Source organism: Rissa tridactyla, chromosome 1 (genome assembly GCF_028500815.1).
Source record: "Rissa tridactyla isolate bRisTri1 chromosome 1, bRisTri1.patW.cur.20221130, whole genome shotgun sequence".
Lineage (NCBI taxonomy): Eukaryota > Metazoa > Chordata > Aves > Charadriiformes > Laridae > Rissa > Rissa tridactyla.
In genome coordinates, this window is record NC_071466.1 from 49,360,839 (window position 1) to 49,381,013 (window position 20,175).

The following is a 20,175-nucleotide window of genomic DNA, read 5'->3' on the forward strand; positions in this document are numbered from 1 at the left end:
ATGTTTATTTTCAGAAGTACATATTTGAAGTGTTTGACTGAAACCACGGAGTTTGTGCTTGGTTTCGGACAGTTGGGTTTGATCTGGCAGAAGAGCATGACTGAGTCATCCTGAATTGTTAACACAGCCCTAATGGTTATGTCAGAAACTCTTTAGTGGATGGAGAGGAGATAGAGCACAGATTCCTACTACAGCAAAAACTGTTAAAGCAAAAAACAGCCCAGAATATGTCAATTGTGAAGGCTGTTTTCTAGAATTTCTGTGTAGTTCTAATATAAAATTTTTATTTACTCATGCAGTTTGACAGGAAAATAAAAATATAAAGCCTTCCTGCCATCCCTCTCCTTTTCTTTTTCCCTTCCCTTCCCTTCCCTTCCCTTCCCTTCCCTTCCCTTCCCTTCCCTTCCCTTCCCTTCCCTTCCCTTCCCTTCCCTTCCCTTCCCTTCTTCAGAGATCACCTAGTCCAACCCCCTGCCAAAGCAGGTTCACCTGGAGCAGGCTGGACAGGAACACATCCAGGCAGGTTTTGCTCTATATTTCACTTTTACATGTAGAGGAGTTCATTGCACATTTTGCATTTTTGACAACTGTTTGTAGAATGTTTCCTTTGTTTGCTGGTCGACATCGACCAAGCTGCTCTTCACTGCTGCTGTGAAATGGTGGTATCTCCATCTCCCTTTAAACAATACTCACAGCTTCATGATAGGTCTAAGATCTGTCAGTTATGTCATTTCACATGCACAGTTTCTACAACTTGTACTCCAGATGAAAATTTCCTCTTGTCCCTCAACCACCATTCCCCAGAAATATCATAGGAAGATAAAGTGTCCAGAGAAGAGAATAGCTTCGATTAAAACCTGATTAACCCACAGTGCTCTTCTCACTGTCAATAAAGGCTCTGCTTTCAGCAGCTGGCTCATCCCATTAGCAATGCAGTTCATTTGGGTAACGCAAAAGCTCAAGTATCTTAGAAGCTTTTCCTTGTGCTGAAGTAATCCAGTGCTGATCATGAAGCCAGTGGTAGAGTGTGATGACTACAATACCTTTGGTCATAGTTTGACACGTAACCCTTGGCTACATCTACACTGCTAAAAGGAGAGGGCAAGGTATCAATTCCTGACCCCATGGTCAACTGCCACAGACTGGCTCATGTCCCTGTTTCCCATGGCTTGCAGCTTCTCTAACAGGTTTGCCTTGGAGACAGCTGGTTGATGTGATCCACAGTGGATCCACATAGAGAAGAAAAGTTAGGCAACATGGGTGGCAGAGAATCCTGAGCAGGAGCCCACAGCCTATCTCTGTTTATTTAGCGGTTAGAAATTACCTTTTGAGAGTAATTCAGTGCCTGGTCTTAAGCTGGTAAGAGAATCAATAATAAACAAATAAATGAACCGCAAATCCACACCGATTAAAAGCCCTCCCAAAATAGTATCAGGATGCACTGGCCAGCACATGTTAGTGGGAGGCTTCCCTTTGAAAACCCTTTGTCAGAAAAGGCAGATTTTGCAGTGTGGTGACAGCTCTAATGGGACTTTCTTCCTGATGGCTGGGAAGAGGGTGATGTTGCCTTTATTTTCCCAGTTCTGCAAACAGCGGGAACTCTCCAGTCCCTTTTCCACTTTCCCTGCCATTAGAAAGTAGCTTGACACCTGCTATGGGCACTGCCTCCTGAGAAGTTTAGGTGTGCCATCGTGTTCTTCCTGTCCATCCTCACAGGTTCTTGTTCATAAATTAGTGAAATCCTTTTGTTTCTAAAGGAGGACTGCAGGTTACTTGAGAATGTCCCTTGAAAACAGTAAATAAAAAAAATAAACATGAATTTGCATTTGGTTTCTAAAGCTTCTGTGCACATTCATTCATGAATGGAGATTTATCATCCTCAGCTCCACAAAAGAGTGGAAGTAATGCATCCCACAGTGAGGGAACTTGCCTAGGTGACAATGGAAGATCAGAATAAAATTCTTTATCTTCTCCTGCCCAATCCTTTGCATTAATCACACAGCTCCACTCCTGATTATGAGTATCTCGCCATTCTCAGAGGCAGCTGGACTTCGCCTGCAGCAGAAGAATAAACAAAGAAAGAGTAAATCCATTCTTTAATCTCAAGTGCAGAGATCATTTTTTCTCCAATAATAAGAAGCTTTCTTCTGAGGGTGCACAACTGCACCATTGGAGCATCTGTCTTGTGTCTTGGCACATGCTACAGATGATCAAAGCTGCAGCTTTTGTTTAAAGCAAGAGAAAAACTGGGTGGCAGAACATCCAGGGTTGGCACCACAAAGCAAGGGGGAAACAGAAGAGCCAAACTGTATAAAATATGTTTTCAGCAGTTTGCCAGTGTGCGAAATAACATTGTTAGGTGGCTCAAGTGACACTGTACTGAAATAATTTATTCAACAGACATTCTCCCCATTTTTGTTCTCAAATTCCTTATATAGATTTTGTATATGTAGATTTTTTTCAGCATCTATGTCTCAGTTCTGTAGATAATCAGTCCAACTGACAAAATAATGTTGCTGTTTTCCACAACGGTGAGCAACAAATTCTTTTTTTACCAACACTTTTCTTTGCTTGCTAAGCAAATTTAATCTCCATTGTTAAATGAGCAATGAATGAACCTAGGCACTCTGTTCATAAGTAACAATTCTCAAAATGGAGCAGGTTCTATTTATACTAGTTCTACTTTCATACAAATGTAACATTGAATCAAGCAATGACATTTGCATAGTATTTCTATACGTGATTAATTCATTTCATACCATCAAACAGTACAGAGAAGGCAAACATTCTAAATCCACAGCAAATCATTGAAATACGTATTTTTAGGCACCTGATTCTTTTCAGGAACAGGAGGTCTAAAGTATTGCATGTGAGTAATCATCAGTATCAGTCATCTTCACATGATTTATTAATGCCTGGCTAAAAAGCTCTGTTGTAAATGTCCAGCGCTGTTTTCTTTTTTCTATAGGGAGAAGAAAACCCCAAGCACTGTCATCATCAGCTGGCTTGTGTCCAATAATTCCAAATTAATTTACGCGGCCAAGAACTGGGCATTAACTTCTCTCGTATGTTAGGAGAGTAGGTAATAAAATAAAACCAATCAGTTATACCGTAGCAGCTCTTTGCTCTGTAGGAGTGGGAGGAGAGGGTGAGATCACCAGTTCTGCAAAGCTGAAGTGACCAGCTGACTTCTTTGTCTGCTAGCCTGCACGCCCTCCACTAGCGAAAGAAGAGAGGAGACATTCCTCCCTGCTACTCTGTGAATCAGCAGCTTCCACGCAGAGCCACTCTGCACAATGAAGCTAAGTAGCCCGGTGACAGTCCTCCTGAAGACGGTTTATGCCTCCGTAATTTTATTCCTTCTTGCATCCCACCTGTGGAAAGAAACAGCTTAGTTAATGAGAAGAGTGATGCATAGCTTTAATTCTCATGGTTGTGAATACGAGCAAGGCCCCTGAGAACACTGGAAGTAATTACGTTATATTCCCTTCTGTTTTAGCTGCTGGGGCTGGCTTTGTTCACAGCAGATGTTAAGGGAATTTCTTGCCATCTTTAAGACTGGCACTTGCCCTTTTTGGCTTGGAATCTTCTAGGATGTGTCATTTCAATTCTGAGGAATGGATGCAGGCATTTATTGCTGAGCTACCTTCTACGAAAGAAACAACCCCACCTCCTGAAGTCAAATTTTCCATTTTCTCTATTAATGTATTAAAGTCCCACGTGATCATACTGCATTGTAATGGACTGCTTGAGTTTGTGAGTTCTTTATACAAGACCAAAAAGCAGCCAATTTAAATTTATATGTTGTATGTGTGCCTATAATTTGAGTTTAGTCGTCTTTAGTCATAGAAGATACAATACAGTAGGTAAACACCACACACTATGAACCGAAAGCATTTTTAAGATACAAGTCACATGGTTCTGTATATTGTGCGTAGGAAGGCAAGATTTCATTTTTCACATGCTAAACAGGCTTCTATATAAAACATAGCTATAAGAAGATGTGTTATCAGTCAAAATCCAACTTGGTTTTAGATTTTGTTTTACACAATAAAAGACAAGCTCTGCCTACTTGTAACCGAAAGTCTGTTGTGGTTTCCTCAGTACTTTGAGGAAACAGCAGTCAATAAGAGCTCTTCAACAGTTCCCTTCATTCCAGCTGGAAAGGAAAATATTTTTAATTATCTCTAGTTAGAAACTGCAGAGAGGGGCTTAATACACTGTAGTTATTCTGAATTAAGATTAAAATGCTACTTGATAGCTGCTGGCTTTTTTTAGTAGCAATTATTCTGAGTGCCTGATAATACTTGTTAGCGACTGCGTGTGCTTTAAGCTCTCCACTCCTTGATATGTTCTTGAACTTCTGCCATTTTGCAAGGGGCACTGAATCAAAGGTCTTGATGGGATAACAGTGGACTGACATTATAAAATTAACATGTCCTGAATTATTATCCAAGAATCACAGACTCACAGGCAGTGAATGTTTTGTAGAATCGCTAACTGACATTAAATGGACACTGCTGTCTTATTAAAAAGCTGTTAAAAATGATACTTAATAATTCACTATGATTTTATGATCAAGCATGCTAAATATTCTAATTTATTGTTAGTTATGAACTAGTTTGATGACGGGAAATTATTGTGTCAAGCTAATATATTAATGCATAAGTGTTATTTTCAGTACTGTTCACTGAATATTGGCAGGTACTGGTTTATTTGGTTGTATAATGTCGTTGCAGTTTATGCTACCCAAGACTCACTAATAATAATATCATTCAGTCCATCAGTCTGTTAAAATAACCTAAAATAGATTTGATATGGAGACTGAATTAAACACGACTAATTAGTATGCATGCATACATACATCTGTGTATACAGAGCTCATAATGAATTACTTTCAGTACCTTTTAATTGTGAAGATGAGCACTAGCACCCAAAGCGAACCAAACCACACAGATGATAAACTACTTTTGTCTTTAGATAAGGCTTGTATTTCTAAAAGTATCTTACATGCAGCAGTTCTGCATCTGAGATGCTTATTTTTTAATCAAGGGCTGTCAAACTTTTTGACAACTAAGGGAGAGATTACTTTATAGCTGTTTACTCAAAGATTTGATGGCAAATAAATTTTACAGTGTTAAAGGATGATGGAAAATGATCTGAGGACCATTTGAGAATTCTTCCATGGCCTGCCAGTTTGATGGTCTAATTTGAGTAATAAGCACATTTTGCTATGCCCTGCATACAGATTCTGCAAATAATTGTGTTGCAGATGCAGCATTGGTGCAGAGATTCAGTTTTTTATTACCGGTGAGAAAGCAGAATGTATACTGCACTGTAATTTATGATCCACTTTATGTGAAAAAATATGTTCTAATATAAACAAAATTCAGGGCAGTTCAATGGCCTCTACAAGATGTCAGAGTGGAGATCAAAGTGTTCTCTTTCGTTATTGTAATTTATGGTTCTACAATATTATAGGGGCAAAAAATGCAGATTCATTAGTGGATGAGCAGGTGATATATGTAATCACTCATGGAGAAATCCTGACTTCCTTTGAGTCAATCTTATTATTTTTTTAATTCTATATCTTCATTTCTCCTTGAATTTTCCTAACAAACAAGCCTATTGAAAACTGTGTTTATTTTTGTTTGTTCAATTTATTGGAGATAGCAGGCTTAGATATAGTCTGAAAAGAATATGGTTGCATATGTCTTTTTTGATCTGTGCCCAGCTTATTTCTATACATTTGAAACACAGATTCCTGATGTCCCGTGTTGCAAAAGCGCAGTTCTGGTTTGTCTATTGAATATATTCCTTTAAAATTTTATACATGCAGTTCCAGTTTCACAGTGGCAATTAGCAGCTTCAGGGAATGAATACAGAATCCTGCTGGTCACCTGCTTAAAGTCCTGTTTGTCTGCAGAAGATATTCTACACTGCCAAGACTTGTAATGTGTGATATTAACCCAGGAAAGCAAATTACTATCCCCGCGATATGCAGCACAGAGACATGCTCTAAAGAGCTCAGCTGAATGACTCTTGCTTCAACGCAGCTATTCACCTGGAAAAAAATTTAGCGTGTAAAGATCTCAGATTATGCTGTTAGCTGTAATTTACCTCAACCAAAACAAACTAGAATATAAAGGCAATCTGTTTGAGGAAACAGAGGAAACAGGACAGGGAAATTTGTTGTGAGGGATTTTCTTGTAAAGGAAACTGGCTGGAAGCAAAGATGGGAGAAGGTGCAAAGAAGTGGCCAGAAGAGTAAGATGGACAGGAAGAAAATGGGCTCTGTGGGAAGCCGCCTCCAAAGTGGTCTGCAGTGTTTTGGGGCAATGTCATTATTCTGCGGAGGTCGATGGCATTTTGCTCCTGGCTTTAGAGCAGCCAGGATATCACTCTTGACGCTTATCACTCATACTTGACCTTGCAGGCAAGAAAGTCATTGCAATTTAGAGTGCCTCAAAAAATAACTCGTGTCACATGCCTGTTGGGCTCAGTATGAGTACAGTCTTTATGTGTCAGAAAGGCAGATATATTTATTGCATCTAAAGATCATCAAAGACAGATTTCTGTATCAGATCACTTTGTTTACAGAGCAGGAGGAAAGCTGGGCATGTCTGGATTTATCCCACATGTTGACTCACAACTACCCTATTCAAAGCCAAAACCACTCCTAGTAACACTTTCAGCAACTGCCAGCTAGCAAGAGTTGATAACAGCCGAGACAAACTTTCAATCTGCTTTAAACTGAAACTTGAATCTTGGTGAAAGAGGAATTTTAGCTGTAGAAAGTAGTAATTGGAGGCCACATTAGGAGTCTATTCACTCTATTCAGTGATCAATAAATCATCGGCTTTATAAGCAGTGGAAGTTCCTGCATCTGGAAAGCTGACCTTAGCTACGCTCTTCAGTATCAAAATTGGTAAGTCCATGTTATAGCAATAAGTTTACCTATGGAACTTGGAAATGCGGATTAAGTTGAATTAAAAAAAAAAATTAAGAACATTTGTGTTTGACTTTCAGAGTTTTCCATATTTCCATATATTTCCATAACCTGTGCTTAATTTACAAGTAGTGTTTCCCCTGCACTCCTGCCATGTGTAATCTGGGCTCTGGTTGTCATGAAAATGTCTTTTTTCTTCTCAGCTCTGCACTAGTACGCGACTTATTTAAGTTGGCATCAGGAAACCGTTCAGTCAAGTAGATAGACTGTACTAAAAAGTCCGATGGATATAAAATCCAGGTCATACATATTTAGCAGAGTTGGAATAACAGGACAAATAGAAGACATGGCAGCATCTTCTAGCACTGTTTCAAGAGGAGGTGATACTGAATGTACACAGGAACCTGGTTTCTTTATTGTATGACAAAGAGATTTCCATGCTATTTAACATGTGCCTTCTCCTCTAATAGATGGCCTTAAGGATAAGGATTAGGATGACCATCTTGTGAGGGGCAAAGAACTAAGTTAGACATTACTTATTTTACAGCATTTTTTTAATTTTTTTTTTAATTTTAACAAAGATTTGAGGAAATGTACAGTATCCCGCAGGTAGGTTTAATTCAATGGCGTCTGTACTGACTTCCTCAAAATCCTTCCAAAACAGAAGTTTTTACTTTGTAATTGCATTTATATCTTGCCCTATCTAAACTTCCTTGCACCAATTACACACAAACTTTCTTCAGGAATGCGGACAGTAGGTCTTATGCATCTACCTGATACTTGCTCTTTGAATTTAGCTTAGTGTTTGTTCCTACAGAGTTTAGAAAATGTACTCAAAATCATTTAATCTAACCTATTGAATTGAAATACCTGGTAGATAGGAGGTTATATTTACTTGGATCGGGAACAATAGGCTTAGTTATTCCCCAAGCTTCAACAGGTTTCAAGTTCAGTTAAGATTTTGACTTGCATTCCACCAGTATGAATACTTGCTCTGGCATCTGAGCCGATTGACTAAGTCACCTCGGGCAGTTGAAATCCACTTCAGTTTGCCAAATTGGCCTGTGACACTAGTATCTGCCCTCTTACTGTGTTAAAAGGTGGGCAAATAGGCAGAACTTGGGTAAACACGCAGAACGAAACAGAGCAAGTTATTGGGGATCACCAATGTACTAATTAAAAACTTTAGATGAATTTGGAAGAAGTGAAAATAGTGCAGGAAACCTCATGATTTGTTATGTATTAATTCTGGATCCAAGCAGGGCGCCAATCACAAATGAAACAGTACGTCATGAGCTATAGAACTAGAGATGTCCCTTGCTGCTACACCAGCTTCTTAACCCAGACCTTTCAGGCTCTGCGAACAATACTGAAAGGGGTGAAGGATGACTAGGCCAGTCTCTTTTGAGGCTGTGTAAATCTGTATCCTTTCAAATGGATGGTCTTACACTAAGATTGGTCGTTTTTTGGAAGTAGGGTGAGAATGGCCGGATGTCCCATCCTGACCACGCACACTTGGACCAGCACTGCAATTGTGCAGCTCAGCTCTGCTTTGTGGTTTCCATTGAAGTGCTACATCATTCCTCCTTATTTCTGTGGCTTTTGCTGCAGTTGCATTCTGCATATGGATTTTTTTGGAGCCAAGATTTCCACAAGCAGCACGATATCTAAAAGATGGCTATCATCCAAAGCTAAATATCATTTCAGTTCTCTTGAGCTGAAAAAAAAATCAGAATTATATTAAAGAGGCTCCTAGAACTCAGTTATACAAAGGATTAAAATGAGGGTGACTTTTCTAACTGTGCTTTTCTTGTTGCATATGCAACAATTTATGTGAAAAGCACACATTCTATTTTCACTATGTTATTTGTTTAGAACCTATGACAAGCAAATGGCAGCAGACAAAAGCAGCTCAGCCTAAGTATTTGTTAAACATGAAGTTTTACAAAACTACAAAAAGCAATAGAGGAAAAAATTGCTATATGTCTAACTCAGATACTAATTTCCACTGAAATACTTGAACGACAACCAGCAGAAATACATCTGAGCAGTCTGAATACATGTATCCCAAAATTTAGAGCAAGTCAGCAAGGAAAGAAAATGAAAAAGTCAAGTTTAAAAAGTCTAGGGAGAATATTTTTTCTTGTGCTTGCGCACAAGAAAGAAGAATGATAAAGGTCCCCAATAAAATGAAGCGGATTTAAGCTGCCATTTCTCTCCTGGGATTTCAGTCGTGTGTTGGAGAAAGCTCTTCCATTTGTTGTACTGAAGATTTGATAACAGCTCTTATTTTTATTGCTCTATTTCCACCTAGTGCTCTAACTGCAAATTGCACTAAATGGTAAGCATGTTCTAGAATCGATAACTGCAAATCAGTATCACTCTCAGTTCTGAGGGAATCTGCATTATAAATAAGCAAGTGGATATAGTAAAATTAAATATTTAGTTTATGAAAAGGTATTTGCACTGGATCCCGGTCTAAAGGCTGTCAAGTATCTAATATGGTCCTTGCTGCATGATCTGTTCAGAAACAAGATTATCGGTTATTTGATTCAAATGTTAGAATCCCTCTTGTGAACGTAAGTTTAGCGTGAGTTCTGTCATTAACTGAAGACAAGTGAGTGCACATGAGCAAGGAGGGCCACACCGTCATCATGGAGAGGCGTTCATTTCTCTCACAGGCAAGTGTGTGCTCGCGATGAAGTCTAGAAAGGCGTAGTTAAACCACCTGGAAGTTTTGAGGTAGACTCATCTGGACAGCCTATCCCCATGTATCTGGACCTATGAAGTATTTTACAACACTTTGTAACAACCATGACGTTTTAGTAACAGAACTGGAGGGTTCAAAAACTCATCAGGAAGAAAATAGGAGAGATTTTGTGCTGAGCTATGAATTTATTTTTTTTTTCAGGAGGCCGAGTAGAGCATAGCTAGAAGACACAACTTATGGATCGGCCTTGTGAAATGTAGCAGAAGGTTTATGGAGAGATACAAGCATACATAGACAGAACAAGGGATGTTTTAAATCTCTCTCTTGTTCTAACACAAAAGAAATTGCTCTTATACTTTGTGGTATACACGCTTACAAAAAGTAAAAAAATACTGGTATTGCTACTCTCAAACGGTACTTCATACAACACAAGTACAGCCCTAACTTCACAGCTAAAGATGGGTTTTATTCATGCACTTTTGTAGCAAAATGTAGATACAGCAATTCTGTTTATTTACCTGCTCTTGCAACTAGTGTAAAATAGACAAATGGCTCTTAGTTGCACCACAGGCACCATCTGAAAAACACAGGATGGTTATTTCTCCGAGAGTCTGATGTGTAGGGAGATGGAACCTCCTGTCTTCAGAATTTTGTAGGTTGGACATTTTCTTTAGGAAAAAGGCTTCAGCTCCTCCTTTTCTCTTGTGCTCTCTCTGAGCACATGCAAAATATAAATGAGTTAATTCCCAGACTTAGAAACTGCAGTGGCCTTCACTCAGGACAACATACTAACTGTTGGTTTATTTAGATAGGAGGCAGCACAGTTGTGGCCACTTTCTTTTCCTGGATACAAGCAGGGCACCAATCACAAATGAAACAGCACGTCGTGAGCTATGAATAAAACAGGAAAGGTCCCTCGCTACTACACCAGCTGTGGTCACATTTATTTTATAATTAAGCGTTTGCAGCAACTCTGGTTTTTGAAGTGTTAGGCTTCTGATTTTGAAGGGTTAGGCAGTGCCTGAAAACACATATTGCACCAAACTCTTCAGGTCTTCATCAGGGCAGTATCACCTCTGGATACTCCTCACCCAGTTTAGATGTGAGGTGGACACCAAGTTCCTTGCTCCAAACAAGGCAGATACCTACACAGAGACATACCTGTATGTGGCTAGAGAATTCCGAATAAAATGACCTGCCTATGGAATTTACATGTTTCTGGAGAGAGGTAAGAGATGGGCTGAGGATTTTTAGAGGTACAGCTTTCCATTTAATCATGTTAAAGAACAATTTAACCTTTCAAAGACTAAGTGCATAGGACTCTATAGTCAGCAGTTTTCTAGCAGAACTGCCTTGTCAAAATACTGGATTATTTTTACCTCTGTGAGCATTACTGTGAACTCTGAGCTACAGAATGGCTCAAGTCTAGACCAGTTTCTATTATCCCACCTTATTGCTTGAATAGTAAAATCAAATTTTATTTACAGTCAAATTCTCCTTATTTGTGAAATAATCTTAATTGCATAGTGCTTTTAACGGAGAATACATGGAGAGGGGAAAGTGGGCAGCATCATTTTATTATATCATCTGGGTTACCTGAGAGCTGTGCTCCTGAAAGAGAGCTTCCTGCACTGAAGCTCAGATTTGCTTTGGTTTGAGTCCTAAAATCATCTGGCAGGACAGGTAAACTGGGAAGGGATTGCTGCAGATGCAGCTCTGCACTACAGAAAGGAGCCTCTGAAGAGGGTAGGGTCTCTACGTGGGGTCCATGGGAAAGTCCCACCCATCTTGGAAGAGCTGTCCTTGTCTTGGATCATGGTAAGGTGAGGGGCTGTTTTATTCTGGGCAGTTGCCCTGTCAGAAGACTATCTGAGTCTTTCTATTACTTCAGGCGGAGTGGGACTGAGACAATGTCCTTCCAAGGGGATGGAAGGCAGGACTTGGTTACGGGAGAAAAAAAAAGTATTGCCAGTATCTAAAATCAAGTATAAACTAGTGCAAGCAGAATAAGTGATTGTAAGTAATGATAAATAACAAGATTACCTGACATAATTAAAATTGGTACATTCACCTCTAAGTAATTATTTGTAATAATACGTGTAGTATTTCTTACCCTATCATCCTTCAAGGAACTGCTCTTGGCAAATAAAACCAGATTTCCTTGGAGGATTGTATTTATGTAAATACTTAATAGATTGTGATTAAATTAAATTAGCACTATGTACCAACTTCAGTCTCGTGTATATTGCCCTGTCCTATGATCTTTGGGCTACTGCGTACATCTGGATGAAAATATTTATGTTTTTTGAGAGATGATAGTGTGGAAAATTAAATCAATTATAGAATCATAGAATAATCTAGGTTGGAAGGGAGCTTTTCATTAACCTAACACTGACAAAACCACTGCTAAACCATGTCCCTAAGCACCATGTCTACCCATCTTTTAAATACCTCCAGGGGTGGCAATTCCGCCACTTCCCTGGGCGGCCAGTTCCATTGCTTGATAACCCTGTTGATGAAGAAATTTTTCCTAAGATCCAATCTAAACCTACCCTGGTGTAACTTGAGGTCATTTCCTCTTGTCCTATTGCTTGTTACTTGTGAGAAGAGACCGACCCCCACCTCTCCACAACCTCCTTTCAGGTAGTTGTAGAGAGCAATAAGGTCTCCCCTCAGCCTCCTTTTCTCCAGGCTAAACAACCCCAGTTCCCTCAGCCGCTCCTCATAAGACTTGTTTTCCAGTCCCCTCACCCGCTTTGTTGCCCTTCTCTGGACACGCTCCAGAATCTCAATGTCTTTCTTGGAGTGAGGGGCCCAAAACTGGACACAGTATTCAAGGTGGGGCCTCACCAGTGCCGAGGACAGGGGGACGATCACTTCCTTAGTCTTGCTGGACATACTATTTCTGGTAAAAGCCAGGATGCTGTAGGCCTTCTTGTCCACCTGGGCACACTGCTGGCTCATATTCAGCTGGCTGGCAGCCAAGAGCCCCAGGTCCTTCTCTGTTGGGCAGCTCTCCAGCCACTCTTCCCCAAGCCTGTAGCACTGCATGGGGTTGTTGTGACCCAAGTGCAGGATCCGGCACTTGGCCTCATTGAACTTCATACCATTGGCCTCGGCCCATCAATCCAGTCTGTCCAGATCCTTCTGTAGAGCCATCCTACCCTCAAGCAGGTCAACGCTCCTGCCTAACTTGATGTCATCTGCAAACTTACTGAGGGTGCACTCAGTCCTCTCATCCAGGTCGTTGATAAAGATATTAAAGATAAGTGTCCCCAGTACTGAGCCCTCAGGAACACCACTCGTGACTGGACGCCCACTGGATTTAAATCCACCTAATGCCACCACTCTGTGGGCCCGGCCTTCCAGCCAGTTTTTTACCCAGTGAAGCATACACCCATCCAAGCCATGAGCAGCCAATTTCTCTGGGAGAATGCTGTGGGAAACAGTGTCGAAGGCTTTAGTGATGTCCATGTAAACAACATGCACAGCCTTTCCCTCATCCACTAAGTGGGCCACCTTGTAATAGAAGGAGATCAGGTTAGTCAAGCAGGACCTGCCTTTCATGAGCCCGTACTGACTGGGTCTAATCACCTGGTTGTCCTGTATGTGCCAACCGATGGCACTCAGGATGATCTGCAGGATGATTATTACAGCTAAAAGTAGAAGGGGGACCTGACTAGGATTTTTGTAATATTGTAATGTCAATATCATATTTTGAGTCACTCTTTTCTATTGTGAAGGCTGGTAGCAAGAAGGGTACTTCTGACTTTAATCCTTTCGATTATAGAGGTATGGACACACTAGATTAGAGCTACATACCATCCAGGCCAGTAATTTGTTTCTGACAGGGCCCTGAGCCAGATGCCTCAGAGGAAGGTGCAAGGACATGCACTCAGAAGTAAGGACAGTGCTCAACCTCTCGCATGAAGACAATAAATCATGGAATACAATCATAGAATTATAGAATAGTTTGGTTTGAAAGGGACCTTTAAAGGTCGTCTAGTCCAACCTCCTCTGCAAAGAGCAGGGACATCTTCAACTAGATCAGGTTGCTTAGAGCCCTGTCCAACCTGACTGATGATGTTTCCATGGATGGGGCATCTACCACCTCTCTGGGCAACTTGTTCACGTGTTTCACCACCCTCATCATAAAAAGTTTCTTCCTTATATCTAGTCTAAATCCTCCCTTTTTTAGTTTAAAACCGTTTCCCCTTGTCCTAGTGCAAGAGGCCCTGTTAAAAAGTTTTTCCCCATCTTTCTTATAAGCCTCCTTTAAGTACTAAAAGGCAGCAATCAGGTCTTCCCAGAGCCTTCTCTTCTCCAGGCTGAACAACCCAACTCTCTCAGACTGTCCTCATAGGAGAGGGGCTCCAGCCCTCTGATCATTTTTGTGTCCCTCCTCTGGACCCACTCCAACAGGTCCATGTCTTTCCTGTGCTGAGGGCTCCAGAGCTGGATGCAGTACTCAAGGTGGGGTCTCACCAGCGCAGAGTAGAGGGGCAGAATCACCTCCTTCAACCTGCTGGCTTCTTTTGATGCAGCCCAGGATATGGTTGGCCTTCTGGGCTGTGAGTGCACATTGCTGACTCACGTCCAGCAGTACCAAGTCCTTCGCAGCAGGGCTACTCTCAATCCCTTCATCCCCCATCCTGTATTGATACTGGGGGTTGCCCCGACCCAGGTGCAGGACCTTGCCCTTCGGCTTGTTGAACCTTGTGAGGTTCACACAGGCCCACTTCTAGAGCCTGTCCAGGTCCCTCTGGATGGCCTCCCATCTCAGGTGTGTCAACTGCACCATTCAGCTTGGTGTCATCTGCAAACTTGATGAGGGTGCACTTGATCCCACTGTCTATGTCACTGATGAAGGTATTAAACAGTACTGGTCCCAATATGGACCCCTGAGAGACACCACTTGTCACTGGTCTCCATCTGGATATTGAGCTGTTGACCACTACCCTCTGGATGTGACCATTCAGCCAATTCCTCATCCACTGAACAGTCCACCCATCAAATCCATATCTCTCCAATTTAGAGACAAAGATGTTGTAGGGGACCATGTCTAAGGCCTTACAGAAGTCCAGATAGATGACATCCGTAACTCTTCCCTTTTCCACTGATGTAGTCACTCCATCACAGAAGGTCATTAGGTTGGTCAGGCAGGACTTACCCTTGGTGCAGCCACGCTGGCTGTCTCGAATCCCCTCCCTGTCTTCCGCGTGCCTTAGCATAGTTTCTAGGAGGATCTGTTCCATAATCTTCCCAGGCACACAGGTGAGGCTGACAGGTAGGTAGTTCCCAGGGTCCTCCTTTCTACCCTTTTTAAAAATGGGTGCAATATTTTTTTTACGTCACCGGGGACTTCACCTGACCGCCATGACATTTCAAATATCATGGAGAGTGTCTTGACAACTACATCAGACAATTCACTCAGAACTCTTGGATGCAGGTTGTCAGGTCCCATAGACTTCTCTATGTTCCAGTTTCTCAGATGGTCACAAACTTGATCTTCTCTTACAGTGTGAAGGACTTTGCTCCCCCAGTCCCTCCCTTGTGGTCCATCCACTCAAGAGGTGTGGGAAGAGAGGCTGCCAGTGAAGACCGGGGCAAAAGATCGTTGAGTACCTCAGTCTTCTCCTCGTCCATTGTTACCAGTTTGACAGTCTTGTTCATCGGGGGGGTACGTTTTCTTTGACCTTCCTTCTAGCTGACATACCTGTAGAAGCCCTTCTTATTATTCTTTGTGTCCCTCGCCAAGTTCAGCTCCAGCTGCACCTTGGCCTTCTCGATCCCATCCCTACACAACTGGGCAGCATCGCTATACTCTTCCCTCCTGGAAGAGTACGTACAAGCGTATACCTGTCCCTGTTTCCATTGCCTGTGCATTTCCTTCCTGCCCTTTAGTTTGACCAGCTGGTCTTGACTCAGACGTGCTGGTCTTTTGCCTTCCTTTCCTGATTTCTTACATCTGGGGATCAAGAGCTCTTGCACTTTAAGGAAAGTGTCCTTAAAGATCTGACAGCTCTATTCTGCTCCCTTGTCCCTGAGGGCAGTTTCCCAGGGGGTCCTATTGATTGGAAGTTTGCTTTCCTAAAATTCGGGGTCTTGACTTTACTCTTCCCCTGACCCATATCCCTCAGGACTGTGAACTCCACCTGTTCATACTCCATCTATTCATACAGCTTGAGCAGCCTCTTGAAGATTCATCCTGCAATGCCAGAAATAATGAATAAATCCTTCACAGATTTTTCTGTCTATTGTACTGAGTGATTCTGAAATATAGCAGAAGCTCTCATGTCTGATAGTTCCTTGAAGATTTGGTGTAACAGAATGTAATACCTGCTGTGACTTGGAGGGACACACGGGGCTGGGAGGCAGAGACAGCAATAGCTAGGGCAGACCCCGGCCCAAGACCCATAACAATTCATACCGGGACATACCTAAGCATGTGTACCGAAAATCCCTGACAGAAGTAAGCAGACACTTCTTTGTATCTGTGACAAGGAAGTAATCTAACCCTTTGTGTTTGGTGCTGGTTTTGGGAGGATTTCAGAACTTGCATCTGTCCTTATTCTTACTCCCAAGTTTCTCTCTGGATTTATGGGGAGAATTTACATAGGTCTCAACAAGAGCATTAGAGCCGTTCAGGGAAGGTCAGACATAGCCAGAGGATGCAGTGAGGTGTCTGTCACTCAGACTGGCATGCAAATCTCTGAGTCAGGCCATTTCCGCCTGCCTTAAATGATGCATGGAGTCAGAAACCCCCGAACATGGAGCCACCTGAAATTCCCTTTCCCTTTGTGCAGTCATCTAGGAGTGTCAATACAAAAACACTGAGGGCAGGGGATGTCTTACATCTGTCTTGCAGGTGCCTTATTCTGAGATTTATCTATCTGGAACCAGAAACAGATGGATGTCCACCACCCTTACTTCAAAGTACTGACTAAGGACCACTCCATTAAACGCAAATTGAGGAGAAAGTAATACAAGGGACTTGTGGCCACCTTGTGTTCATAGACTCTGCATAAGCAGCCTAGGGGCTAGGGCTGGGACTCCTCCCGTTTGACTGGCACACTGCTCATGACAACTATAGAGAAAGCTTGCCATCTGGAACATTAATTTCGTACATGACCATATTTAAGCTCAGGAAACCAATATTTATTTCTTACAAACATGAAATTTACTGTGGAATTAAAATATATAAAGCAGTGGTTAAAGTTACCCTCATCTCTACACTATCTATGTCTGCTTCTACTGTGTGGTCATATATTTGCCTGAATGTATATTCTGTACCTTGTTGAATAAATCAAAGCTGTTATGTATTTTACCTTTCATAGTAGTACTGCTTATGAGATAGTGTGCCTGTGTATTTAGATTAGCTTGGGTGTTCATCACACAGCAACACCTTTAGTGCTTACTCACACAAAACTGCAAGTGATTAAATACTATTTGACTCAGTGGGAGCATTGCAATATAATATGCTTATTTAGTACGCTCACCTCCTTGGCTTTTAATACAATTTTTTATTTACATTTAAACAGCCTGCTGTATATGAATTTCAGTTTTTGGACTTGTACTATTCTTTCTTTTTGCAAACTTTTTAATAGTCATCTCTGTTGCAACGGAAGAATGAAAATAAATCTGTACATTTTAGTAATTACAAGAAATTAATTAGAAGGCAGAAGTGGAGATAGTTTACATTTCATTGACTTTCTAATTATAGAGTTGCCAATGTACGGGTGATTATCTCCTTCCTTCTTGTTCGTTATTAAATGAAGAGTTCAAGGAAGCCCTTCATCTTTTTTACATACCATGGTTGTCAGGGATGGGATGTGGCAAGGATGGGGGGAAAAGAGGGAGGAAATAGGTTGACGCTGTCCCATGAAGAGAAGATGCACATAATTACAGAGTGAGTGTGGACTGCTTTTCAAAGTTATTAACTCTGGCCTGGTCTTCCGTGTGGGGAAGCAGCAATTTATATAGTTTACATACAGCTTTGGGAGAAGAGAAATTGTCACTCATCATAAGAAGAACGAAGGTCTATGCTTCAGATTGTTGAAGTCAACAGTGATGTATCCTAGGGCTTAATACTGGGGCCAGCACTGTTCACCGTCTTCATTAATGACCTGGACGAAGGAGTGGAGTGCACTTTCAGCAAGTTCACAGATGATACAAAACTGGGCGGACTGTTTGATGTGCCAGATGGTTGTGCCACCATCCAGAGGGACGTTGACAAGCTGGAGAACAGGGCAGAGAGGAATCTCATCAACTTCAACAAAGGTGAAGTCTTACATCTGGGGAGGAAAAACCTCAGGCACCAGTACACACCGGGGGTCCACTGGCTGGAAAGTGGCTTTACTGAGAAGGTCCTTGGAGTGGAAGTTATCCAGGAGGCGGACAATAAGATGAGCCAGCAATGCACCCTCATGGCAAAAAAGGCCAGCAGCCTCCTGGGCTATGTTAGTAAGACCATTGTCAGCAGGTCAAAGGAGGTGATCCTTCTTCTCTTCAGTATTGGTGAGGCTGCATCTGGAGTGCTGTGTCCAGTTTGGAGCTACCCAATACAAGAAAGATACGGACTTACCGGAACAAGTCCAGAACAGGGCCACAAAGATGATTAAGGAACTGGAGCACATTTCATATAAGGAGAGGCTGAGAGAGCTGGAACTGTTCAGCCTTGAGAAGAGAAGGCTCGGGGGGATCTCATCAAGGGAAGGAATGATGCAGAGACAGTCAGACCCTTCTCAGTAGTGCCCACTGACAGGAAAAGAGGCAATGGACATAAATTAAGAGTCATAAAATTCCATCTGAACTCAAGAAATCACTTCTTTACTGTGGGGGTGGTCAAACACTGGAACAGATTGTCCAGAGAGGTTGTGCAGTCTCCGTCCTTCCAGATATTCAAAGCCCAACTGGGCACCATCTTGGCAACATACTCTAGTTGATTGTGCTTGAGCAGGAGCATTGGACTACATGATCTTGAGAGGTCCCTTCCAACCTCATCAGTTCTGTGATTCTGTGATTCTATGAATTGATCCTATTATTTGATTAAAGTCTGTGTTGTGGGTTAACCCCAGTATGCAGCTAAACACCACTCAGCCACTTGCTCACTCCTCCCATTGTGGAATGGGGGAGGGAATCTGAAGGGTAAAAGTGAGAAACCTCATGAGTTGAGACAAATACAGTTTAATAGGTAAGCAAAAGCTGCATGCACAAGCAAAGCAAAATAAGGAACTAATTCACTGCTTCCCACTGGCAGGCAGGTGTTCAGCCATCTGCAGGAAAGCAGAGCTCCATCATGCATAATGGTTACTTAGGAAGACAAATAACGTAACTCCAAATGTCTTCCCTTTCTCCTGTCTCCCAGCTTTTACTGCTGAGTGTGACATCACATGTTATTGGATACCCGATTGGTCAGCTGGGGTCAGCTGTCCCAGCTGTGTCCCCTCCCAACTTCTCGTGCACCCCTAGCCTACCCACTGGTGGGGTGGGGTGAGAAACAGAAAAGGCCTTGATGCTGCGTAAGCACTGCTCAGCATAATCTAAATATCTGCATTGTCAACATTGTTTTTGTCACAGATCCAAAACATAGCACCATACAAGCTACTATGAATAAAATTAGCTCTCCCCTAGCCAAAACCAGTACCAGTCCATCTTCAAGGATGGTGGTGGAGAAACATACAAAAGTATTTATCTTTTGAGTTGTTGACTACTTTGGATATCAGATGGCTTCATTAATGTCTAAAGTGATAATGATTCCTGTCACTCAAATCCCATCCTCAAGTTTTGCCCTTCCCAGTAGTGGCTGAAAGATGTCAAAGACCACTAATGTGAGAACAAATGTTGAGACCAGAAAAAGTTCTGCCATGCGGAAAAGAAGATATATGGGTAATAACTGGAAAATCACCCATATTCCCCAATTATGTTTTTAATAACTTTTCCCATATATGTATGTGTAGAGATTTGAGTAAGGTGTGATTTACAGATGAGAGGAAAGCTAATGCAGTACTTCAAGAAACTTAGGGCATTCTCTCAAATGCCATAGAAGTTCTTTCTAAGTGTTGGCAAGCCCTTCCAATTGAAATCCTGTGGAGACTAGGGCAGGAAAAATACTCTAGTGAAGGGATATCCTTAGTAAAATAAGACTGAATTACAGAGAAGTTAAAATACTGATCTTGAGGTGTGAACTGCCTGTGTCCAGTTCTGGGCTCTCTGGTTCAAGAAGGACAGGGAACTGCTGGAGAGGGTACAGCAAAGGGCTACCAAGATGATGAGGGGACTGGAACACCTCTCTTGTGAAGAAAGACTGAGGGATTTGAGTCTCTTCAGTCTGGAAAAAAAAAGACAGCTGAGGGGGGATCTTATCAACACTTACAAATACTTAAAGGGTGGGTGTCAGGAGGATGCGGCCAGGCTCTTTTCAGTGGTGCCCGGGGACAGGACAAGAGATAATGGGCACAAACTTGAGCATAGGAAGCTCCACCTAAACATGGGGAGGAACTTCTTTCCTTTGAGG

The 20,175-nt window shown here is 41.9% G+C and overlaps 1 protein-coding gene across 3 annotated transcripts in view; it reads left to right on the forward strand.

Moving 5' to 3' along the window:
- The first annotated feature begins 6,765 nt into the window (after positions 1-6,765).
- SCEL (sciellin) overlaps positions 6,766-20,175 on the forward strand; it is a 77,801-nt gene continuing 64,391 nt past the window's right edge. For all 3 annotated transcript variants that reach the window (XM_054217026.1, XM_054217054.1, XM_054217045.1), the window contains exon 1: positions 6,766-6,928. The gene's annotated coding sequence lies outside the window, so the exon portion shown is untranslated. The remainder of the gene's footprint in view (positions 6,929-20,175) is intronic.